General features: G+C 46.1%; 1 long non-coding RNA gene across 1 annotated transcript; it reads left to right on the forward strand.

The window, feature by feature from the left end:
• The first annotated feature begins 4610 nt into the window (after window positions 1–4610).
• On the forward strand, window positions 4611–5780 carry LOC138844519 (uncharacterized). The gene is made up of 2 exons (XR_011380412.1): window positions 4611–4803; window positions 5150–5780. It is a non-coding gene; the product is annotated as an uncharacterized lncRNA (long non-coding RNA).
• Window positions 5781–7903: the final 2123 nt, after the last annotated feature.

Below are 7903 nucleotides of genomic sequence, written 5' to 3' on the forward strand. Positions count from 1 at the left end.
AATGGCACCATTTAATTTTAATTCAATTTAGGTTATGATCCTAACAGATGAGAAAGTACACATGTTGTTACTATGTAAATCATTTAATTATTAACTAAGTCAAATTATAGGCAAGGCAATTGCAAATAAGACAGATTCTGATGTAGCTATCTCTTCTGGAAATGGGGGCCTAGTTTTACCTTTTGAATGAGTTCTTTTCTGCCTTTCTCCTTTGCCATATGCAGTTGTCCCATTTTTTTTTTCAAAGTGAACCAAGTACTGCATGCTATGCCCATGCGTTTGTCAAAGCCACACATTCTGGGTTAAGACACACAGTAGCATGGTGTGGTGGCTGGTCCCGGCTCTTTCCTCCAATGCAAGAAGAAATTCAAGGAGAAAGTATAGATAAGGGTTAGCAGAGAAGCAAGGCCTGTTTCTTTGCAAAGCAAAAGCACACATTCAGAAAGGCCTGCAAGCAAACTCAAGAAAGGACTGCACTCAGCAAGGCTCAGGCTGCTCCTTTCTGTGACCTGGCACACAGTGTGTGGTGTCTTGGAAGGGGCTTCATTGAATATTCAGAAGAGGCAGAGTTTGGGGGTGGGGATTGAGCACCACCCATTTCCTTGCTCTTTACTGGGAAATCCTGGAAGTGTCATGGCACCAGGTACGTGGTGGGAGTGGCAGTGCTGCTCAGGGTCACTGTAATGAAATACAGGTCATTGTGGGAGCGTAGCTTGCAGCCATGTTGGACATGTGTAGGTGGTTCTGATCCCAGACAGTGAAACTTCAAGAAGCTGCAGTTTTCCACTACAAGAGGGAATAGAGGGTTGCTCAGGTCTGTCTTGTATGGGGGGGGGGGGGGCAAATGTGTAGATATTTTTAAAAATCTTGCCATAATTGCACAATATTTTGTATTTTTACCTGATGTCATTGTTTCTTATAAAGAACCTTTCTGATTGAAAACTTAAAGAAAGAAAGAATGGGGGAAGGAGTGTCGAGCAATGGACAGAACAGGCATTGGGGCTGCCCACGGTAGCGGGAACTTGGGTGGTGCGTGGAAGCAGGCTCGCATGTGCAGAGAAGAGGGGTTAGGTTTGGGGCCATGCAAGCAGGGCTGCAGGCAGTGCTGGCAAACGCCAGCTCCTCCTTCCCGACTCCCTGCTTGCCTACTGCAGTGAGAGGGGGACAAATGCATCAGCTAAGCAGCCCAAATGCTCAGGTGTCTCAGCGAACGCATGCGCACGCTCTAACTGCTCGGTCTAAAGTGGGAAGAAGCTTGTGTGTCCCTGCACAGGTACGCTGACGTGACTCTGCTTAGCCTCCTCAGCTGCAACTGGAGCCTGTGCCTCTCCCTTGGTTCCTGGGCAGGTTAGTTTGGGATATCACACAATGCCCTTAGTAGCTCTTGGTATACAAGAGATTGGTGCACTTAGGCTGTAATAATTATGATGATCATGCGTTGTGTGTAGCTGGGTTCTCTGTGTCACCTCTACAAGGCTGTAAAATTCTCAACACTTGGGATAGAACAAGAATGTGCTGTTAGGTGTTATATTTTGTGCATCACTAGAGGGAGCCAGAGGGACCTGAGCACCCTTCATCTCCCAAATTCAACTTCATTATGCATTGATGATATTTGCCAAACATTGACAGCCTATCTACAGTAAACAGGTTATGTAAATTTGTCACTTAGTTCCAAAGACGTGTACAATTTAATCACGTGTCTCAAGAAGTTTATAATCTAATTGAGGAAACAGCTAACATGCACTAAAAACCCATTAAATGATCATGTAAGACAGTGATCTATAGCAAAGCAATAGCGAATTGAATGCTACAGGGCCGGCTCAGACAACCTGTGTCACAGCATGTCTGAAAAGGGAATGATTTGTCTCTCTGAGGTGAACCAACCTGGAACTGCTTCATGCACTAACTGTGGTCCTTGAAGGGCCAGTGGGGCTTAGAATACTGGAATCAGAGCTCTGGAAGTGTGGAACAAAGGGATCCCAAAGGGACGCTGCCCACGTGGAGACTCCGGCTCACCCCCCTACCCCTGAGTCACGACTCTGACTCAGCTCCTCGCCATGTCAAACGTTGGCAATGGTTCTCAGCTGCTTACGGGATTCAGCCAGATGTCACAGCCCGGCATTGCGAGTTGGGATTCTTTGGTTGAAATATAAGAATGGAAAGGCTTACTGGGATGGCCTGTGAGAGGGGCTGGCAAGTTATGCATGGGCTGGACCTCAGGGAAAGGGGGACTGCCGGAGGTTTTGTGGAGTTGAGTGTCTGGCTTGGTCTCAGCTTAAAGTGATATCGTAGGCACACAATCAATTATTCTGAGACTGGAGATTCTTATTCAATTCGCTGCCTTGAAAATGGAGGAAGCAGGGGCTGGTGCTGTGGTGCAGTGGGTTAGGCTGTTGCCTGTGGTGTCTGCATCCCATATGGGTGCTGGTTCGAGCCCCAGTTGCTCCATTTCCAATCCAGCTCCCTGCTAGTGCACTTGGGAAAGCAGCAGAAGATGGACTAAGTGCTTGGGCCCCTTCATCCATGGGAGAAACCCAGAAGAAGATCCTGACTCCTGGCTCCTGGCTTCCAATGGGCTCAGCTCCAGCTGCTGCAGCCATCTTGGATGTGAACCAGATAATGGAAGTGCGCTCTCTCTCTCTCCTTCTGTAGCTCTGCATTTCAAATAAATAAATATATACATCTTAAAAAAAGAGGAAGTCAATTCTACTGAATGGTAGAGATTGAAATTACCCGGAAGAGATGCATTTTTAAGGTACTTCAAAATTAGAGTAAAATACAGAAGCTAGAAACTCTGCATCATAAATAAACCCTGTAATTGTCTTATCAACCTTTCCTCCTGTGGCTCGGGGATGGCTTGATCAATAGGAGGCGTTACTTTGCCCTTAGACCCATTCACCTCAGAGGATGCCATTTATGAAAGCTAGAGTGCTCAAGAAGTGAGAACTTGGGCAACATACTAAAAGAAATTTTTAAATAAGAAATTTTTAAAAATCTCTCTTTCAGAAAAGCCAGTGTTCACCACGGGTGAGGCCAGCCAATTAGTGGAGTGGAGGGTACCATTTTTAACAGCCTTCTCAATTGCTACAGGCACTAGTCTTTGGAAAAAGCCATTTGGAAGGATAAGTGTGTATCATAGAGTCAAGTTGTCTTGTGAAAAATTAATGTCACTTTCCAGATTCTGGGACTTCTAAGGGTATATAATACCCTTATTTATTTATTTGAAAGTCAGAGCTACAGAGAGAGGGAGACACAGAGAGAGATCATTCATCAGATGGTTCACTCCCCAGATGGCCACAATAGCTGGGGATGGGCCAGATTGAAGCCAGGAGCTCCTTCCAGTTCTCCCACTTGGGTAGAAGGAGCCCAAGGACTTGGGCCATCTGCCACTGCTTTCCCAGGCCATTAGCAGGGAGCTAGATCAGAAGTGGAGCAGCCAGGACACGAATTGGCACCCATATGGGATGCCAACCCTTCAGTCAGTGGTTTTACCTGCTATGCCACAATGTCGGCCCTGGGAATATAATACTTGATGGTATAATTTGGAGTATCCAATGTGACTTGAATTTTACTGACTGTGAAAGAAAGTCATTTAAAAATCTTTAAACATCAAAGCATGTACTAATCAATTCTAGCCTACTGAATTCCCTGTGTATTTTTCCTATCTTCATGATACCCAACAGCTATTTTAAAACAACTTCTCTATTGAACACTGGATAACTGGAAAAGATTCCCTAACCACTGAGCCAACTATCCACAGGGGTGATGTAAGAAAATTCATAATGCCTGCTATGGTGTGAGTGTGGTTTTTCCCCATCAAAAGTCATGTTCGTACTTAATTCTCCAACTGACTTGTATTGAGAGGATGGGGTTTGTGAAAGAAGTGAGTATGGGTTTAAGATGGACTAATGCTGTATCACAGGGGTGCCAGCTCTCATGGGGCTGGGTTATCACCGGTGGGAGTGATGTGCAAGCAAGCCTAGGCACCTGCTGTATGCACCTCCTCTGAGTGCACCTGCCTCCCCGTCGACTTCTCTGCCCCGTTGTGACACAGCCAGCAACTCTCGCGAGAGGCCAGTGCTGTGCTGTTTGGATTTTAAGGCCACCAGAATCCTGAGCTCAATGAGACTCGTCTTTTTATATTTCCTGGTCTCAGGTACTTTATTATAGCAATGGAAAACAGACTGAGACAATACCCAAAGGGCTAAATAGAATTGAAATGAATTCACCAGCGAAAGGTCTCTTGCCTCTTTTGAATTGAATCCTCAACAAAACCCTAAGAGTGGTCCATGGGTTGAAAACGAGGGACTAGAAGAGCTGGAAGAGTATCCTGGACAAGGACCAACAGGGGCCAATCTTCAGAGTGGAAACAACACACAGAGCCAGAAAGAGGAACATATGAGGAGGAGAAACCAGAGGGAGTGAGGCAGCATCGCTGGGCAGCTAAACTGGATGCCAGTAGCCAGGCATGTGATGCCAGGGCAGCATATGTGGGCTCATTCCAGTAAGCAGTCAGGAGTCATTTACAGTATTTGATATGAGCACAGGCTGAGTCAGGGTTATAACGTGGGGAAGTTAATTAGTCATAAAATAGCAAGTGAATGAGAAACGGGAGAAACCCAGGTGCAAGGAAACCAGTAACCGCCTCATGTACAGAGGAGCGGAGGAAGCCGGCCTGTTGTTACCCTTGATCTCAGCCAAAAGGCTGAGAAGCGACTAAAGCCGGTCTATTATTTCATGGAAACAGAAATCAGCAGTAGCAGAGAGAATTGCAGTTATTTTCATGTATTAAAGATAGCTCAGGTATGTTGAACCTGGAAAATAGGAGGGGTGACCATGCTTACTCCAGACAAACATTTAAGAAAGGTGGGACTGAAAATGGAGCCTAAAATTGCCAGGTTGAGGTCCTGTCCCAGGAGAGAGACAGGCCAGGGCTCAAGAACACTCAGGCCAGGCGTACTTCCGAGGGCGTAGGATGTAAATGTATCTGCTTTACAAGATCACCTAAAGGGAATATTATTTTCACTTTTTGCTAAAGTGATTTTTGTTCTGCAAATAGATTAGGAACTGTTATTTGGTATTAACTTATTTCGTTTTATTAAGAATTTCAAGTCCTTTATAACATTCAAATTTTGATTTTCTGCCCAAGACCATGGTTTCATACCCAAGATTAATGGCGCTGACCACTATCGAACAGGCCAACTAGTAACCGACTGGTCACAGAGAAGACAGCCTGATGGTTCTTCGCACACGGGTATGCTGGCCGCACGACTCAAGAACACGGGAGACTTCAGCCAACTCTTCCAGTACGTGAAGAAGCACATGTCTGTGCCATTTCTTTGGAGAGAAATATGGAGATGGATGGATGGATACGTCCTTTGATCAAAGGCTCTGAAAAGCACCTGCATCCTCTTACATTGAAAATATTCTCCCAGGTTGGCATCTCCCAGTGGATAAGATGCCCACGTCCCATATCCAAGTTCCTGGGCTGCATTCCGGGCTCTGACTCCCCATGCAGCTTCTCGCCAGTGCAGGCCTGGGGAGGCAGTGGTGAAGCTCAACTGATTGAGTTTCTTCCACCCCTGTGGGAGACCTCGATTAAGTTCTCAGCGTTCCTGCTTCGGTCTGCCAGCCACTGTAAGCTTCTGGGGAGTGAACCTGTTTCCCTGTCTGTCTGTTTCTCAAATAAACAAATAATGAAGAATGTATGTCAGAATATTACTACATAATTGGGTAAAAATGACATGTGCATTTCAGCAATGTTCAAAATAATAAAACAATGGAGAGTCATATAAAATATCCACTATTGTAGGTAAGTTATGGTCTATTAGTAACTAGTTACCAGGCCGGCGCCGCGGCTCAATAGGCTAATCCTCTGCCTGCAGCGCCGGCACCCTGGGTTCTAGTCCCGGTTGGGGCGCCGGATTCTGTCCCGGTTGCTCCTCTTCCAGTCCAGCTCTCTGCTGTGGTCCAGGAGTGCTGTGGAGGATGGCCCAAGTGCCTGGGCCCTGCACCCACATGGGAGACCAGGAGAATCACCTGGCTCCTGGCTTTGGATCAGTGCGGTGCACCGGCCGCAGCAGCCATTGGGGGGGTGAACCAATGGCAAAGGAAGACTTTCTCTCTGTCTCTCTCTCTCACTGTCCACTCTGCCTGTCAAAACAAAAACAAAAACAAAACAAAAACTAGTTACCCTACAGTGATTAGCAAAATGAAGTACATGTGTACTTATTGAAAAGAATAATCTAATCCAGGTGGGGTAAGTGAAAAAGTAGTTCATAAAGCTATTTATAGTTAATTACTTAAATATTTGTTGGAGTATACAGGGGGATTTCAAAAATGTTTGTGGAAAATAGAATTATGAAGTGTTTATATTGGTGCTAAATTGTTTGAAATCCTTGTGTTTGTTTTATAATACTGTTTTACATGAACTTTTTGAAAACACCTTGGATACCCATCTTAAAGTATTTTAAGAATCAGGTTAAATATTCCCTATCTGAAATGCTTGTGACCAAAAGTATTTTGGATTGTTTTTGGATTTGGTCTATTTTAGTATCCATAAGGAGATATCTGGAGAATGGGTCTCACATCTAAATAGGGGACTCCATGTAGCTATGGATGACAAGGATATAGATGTAGATACAGATATTTCGTGATATAAAATATTTGTAAAGGAATCTGGAAACGTATAATCAAACATTATCCTTGTTATTTTCAGAATGTGGAGTTTGGGGATCTTTTCACTATCTACAGTTCCTATAATAAACATGAATTAAAGAACTCTTAGGGCTGGCGCCGCGGCTCAATAGGCTAATCCTCCACCTTGCAGCGCCGGCACACCGGGTTCTAGTCCCGGTCGGGGCGCCGGATTCTGTCCCAGTTGCCCCTCTTCCAGGCCAGCTCTCTGCTGTGGCCAGGGGGTGCAGTGGAGGATGGCCCAAGTGCTTGGGCCCTGCACCCCATGGGAGACCAGGAGAAGCACCTGGCTCCTGCCATCGGATCAGCGCGGTGTGCCGGCCGCAGCGCACCGGCCGCGGCAGCCATTGGAGGGTGAACCAACGGCAAAGGAAGACCTTTCTCTCTGTCTCTCTCTCTCTCACTGTCAACTCTGCCTGTCAAAAAAAAAAAAAAAAAAAAAAAAAAAAAAAAAAAGAAGAACTCTTAAAAGAACCCACAGAAGGGGCTGGTGTTCTGGGTGCCAGTTTGAATCTTGGCTGCTCCACTTCTGATCCAGCTCCCTGCTGATGGCCTGGGAAATGCAGTAGAATATTATCTAAGGGTTTGGGCCCCTGTCCCACATGTGAGAGACCCAAATGAAGCTCCTGGCTTCTGACTTTGGCTTGGCCCCACCCTGGCCATGGTAGCCATCTGGGGAGCAGACCAATGGGTAGAATATCTCTTCTTGTCTTTCCCTCTCTCTTTCTCTGCAGCTCTGACTTTAAATAAATAAATAAATCTTTAGGAACCCAGAGTTTATAAAAATTTGAGCTAATCTAAGTTGCTGTTATGCTATATAGCGTGGCTTATGACTGGGAGGTACATGTCAGGTTGCAAACCGAGGGGTGACTTCCAACAAGAGCCAGGCTGGGCCCAAGTCGTTAGAGTAGGAAAGAGAGTGGGCCAGGTGTCACATATCCAACTGAGACAGTAAGCTGGACTCAGTGACCAGCATCGTCAGGTGGGGCTGCTGGTGTTGCCAGGGGTGGAGGTGTTGGAAGGAGCTGGGCGAAGGGTTCAAGGTCACGTCTTCCAAGACAACACCAAGCATAAGGCTGTTCAGGGTTCGCACTTTCCTGAGGCCTGAGCTTCAGCCTCCCCAGGAGCCTGTGTCTTAGCCGTGCCCTGTTCGTGAGCTGACAGGTAATGGCAGCTTCCTCTGTGAAGAGTGATGGGACCCAGAAAT

This window comes from Oryctolagus cuniculus, chromosome 12, assembly GCF_964237555.1.
Source record: "Oryctolagus cuniculus chromosome 12, mOryCun1.1, whole genome shotgun sequence".
In the NCBI taxonomy this organism is placed as follows: domain Eukaryota; kingdom Metazoa; phylum Chordata; class Mammalia; order Lagomorpha; family Leporidae; genus Oryctolagus; species Oryctolagus cuniculus.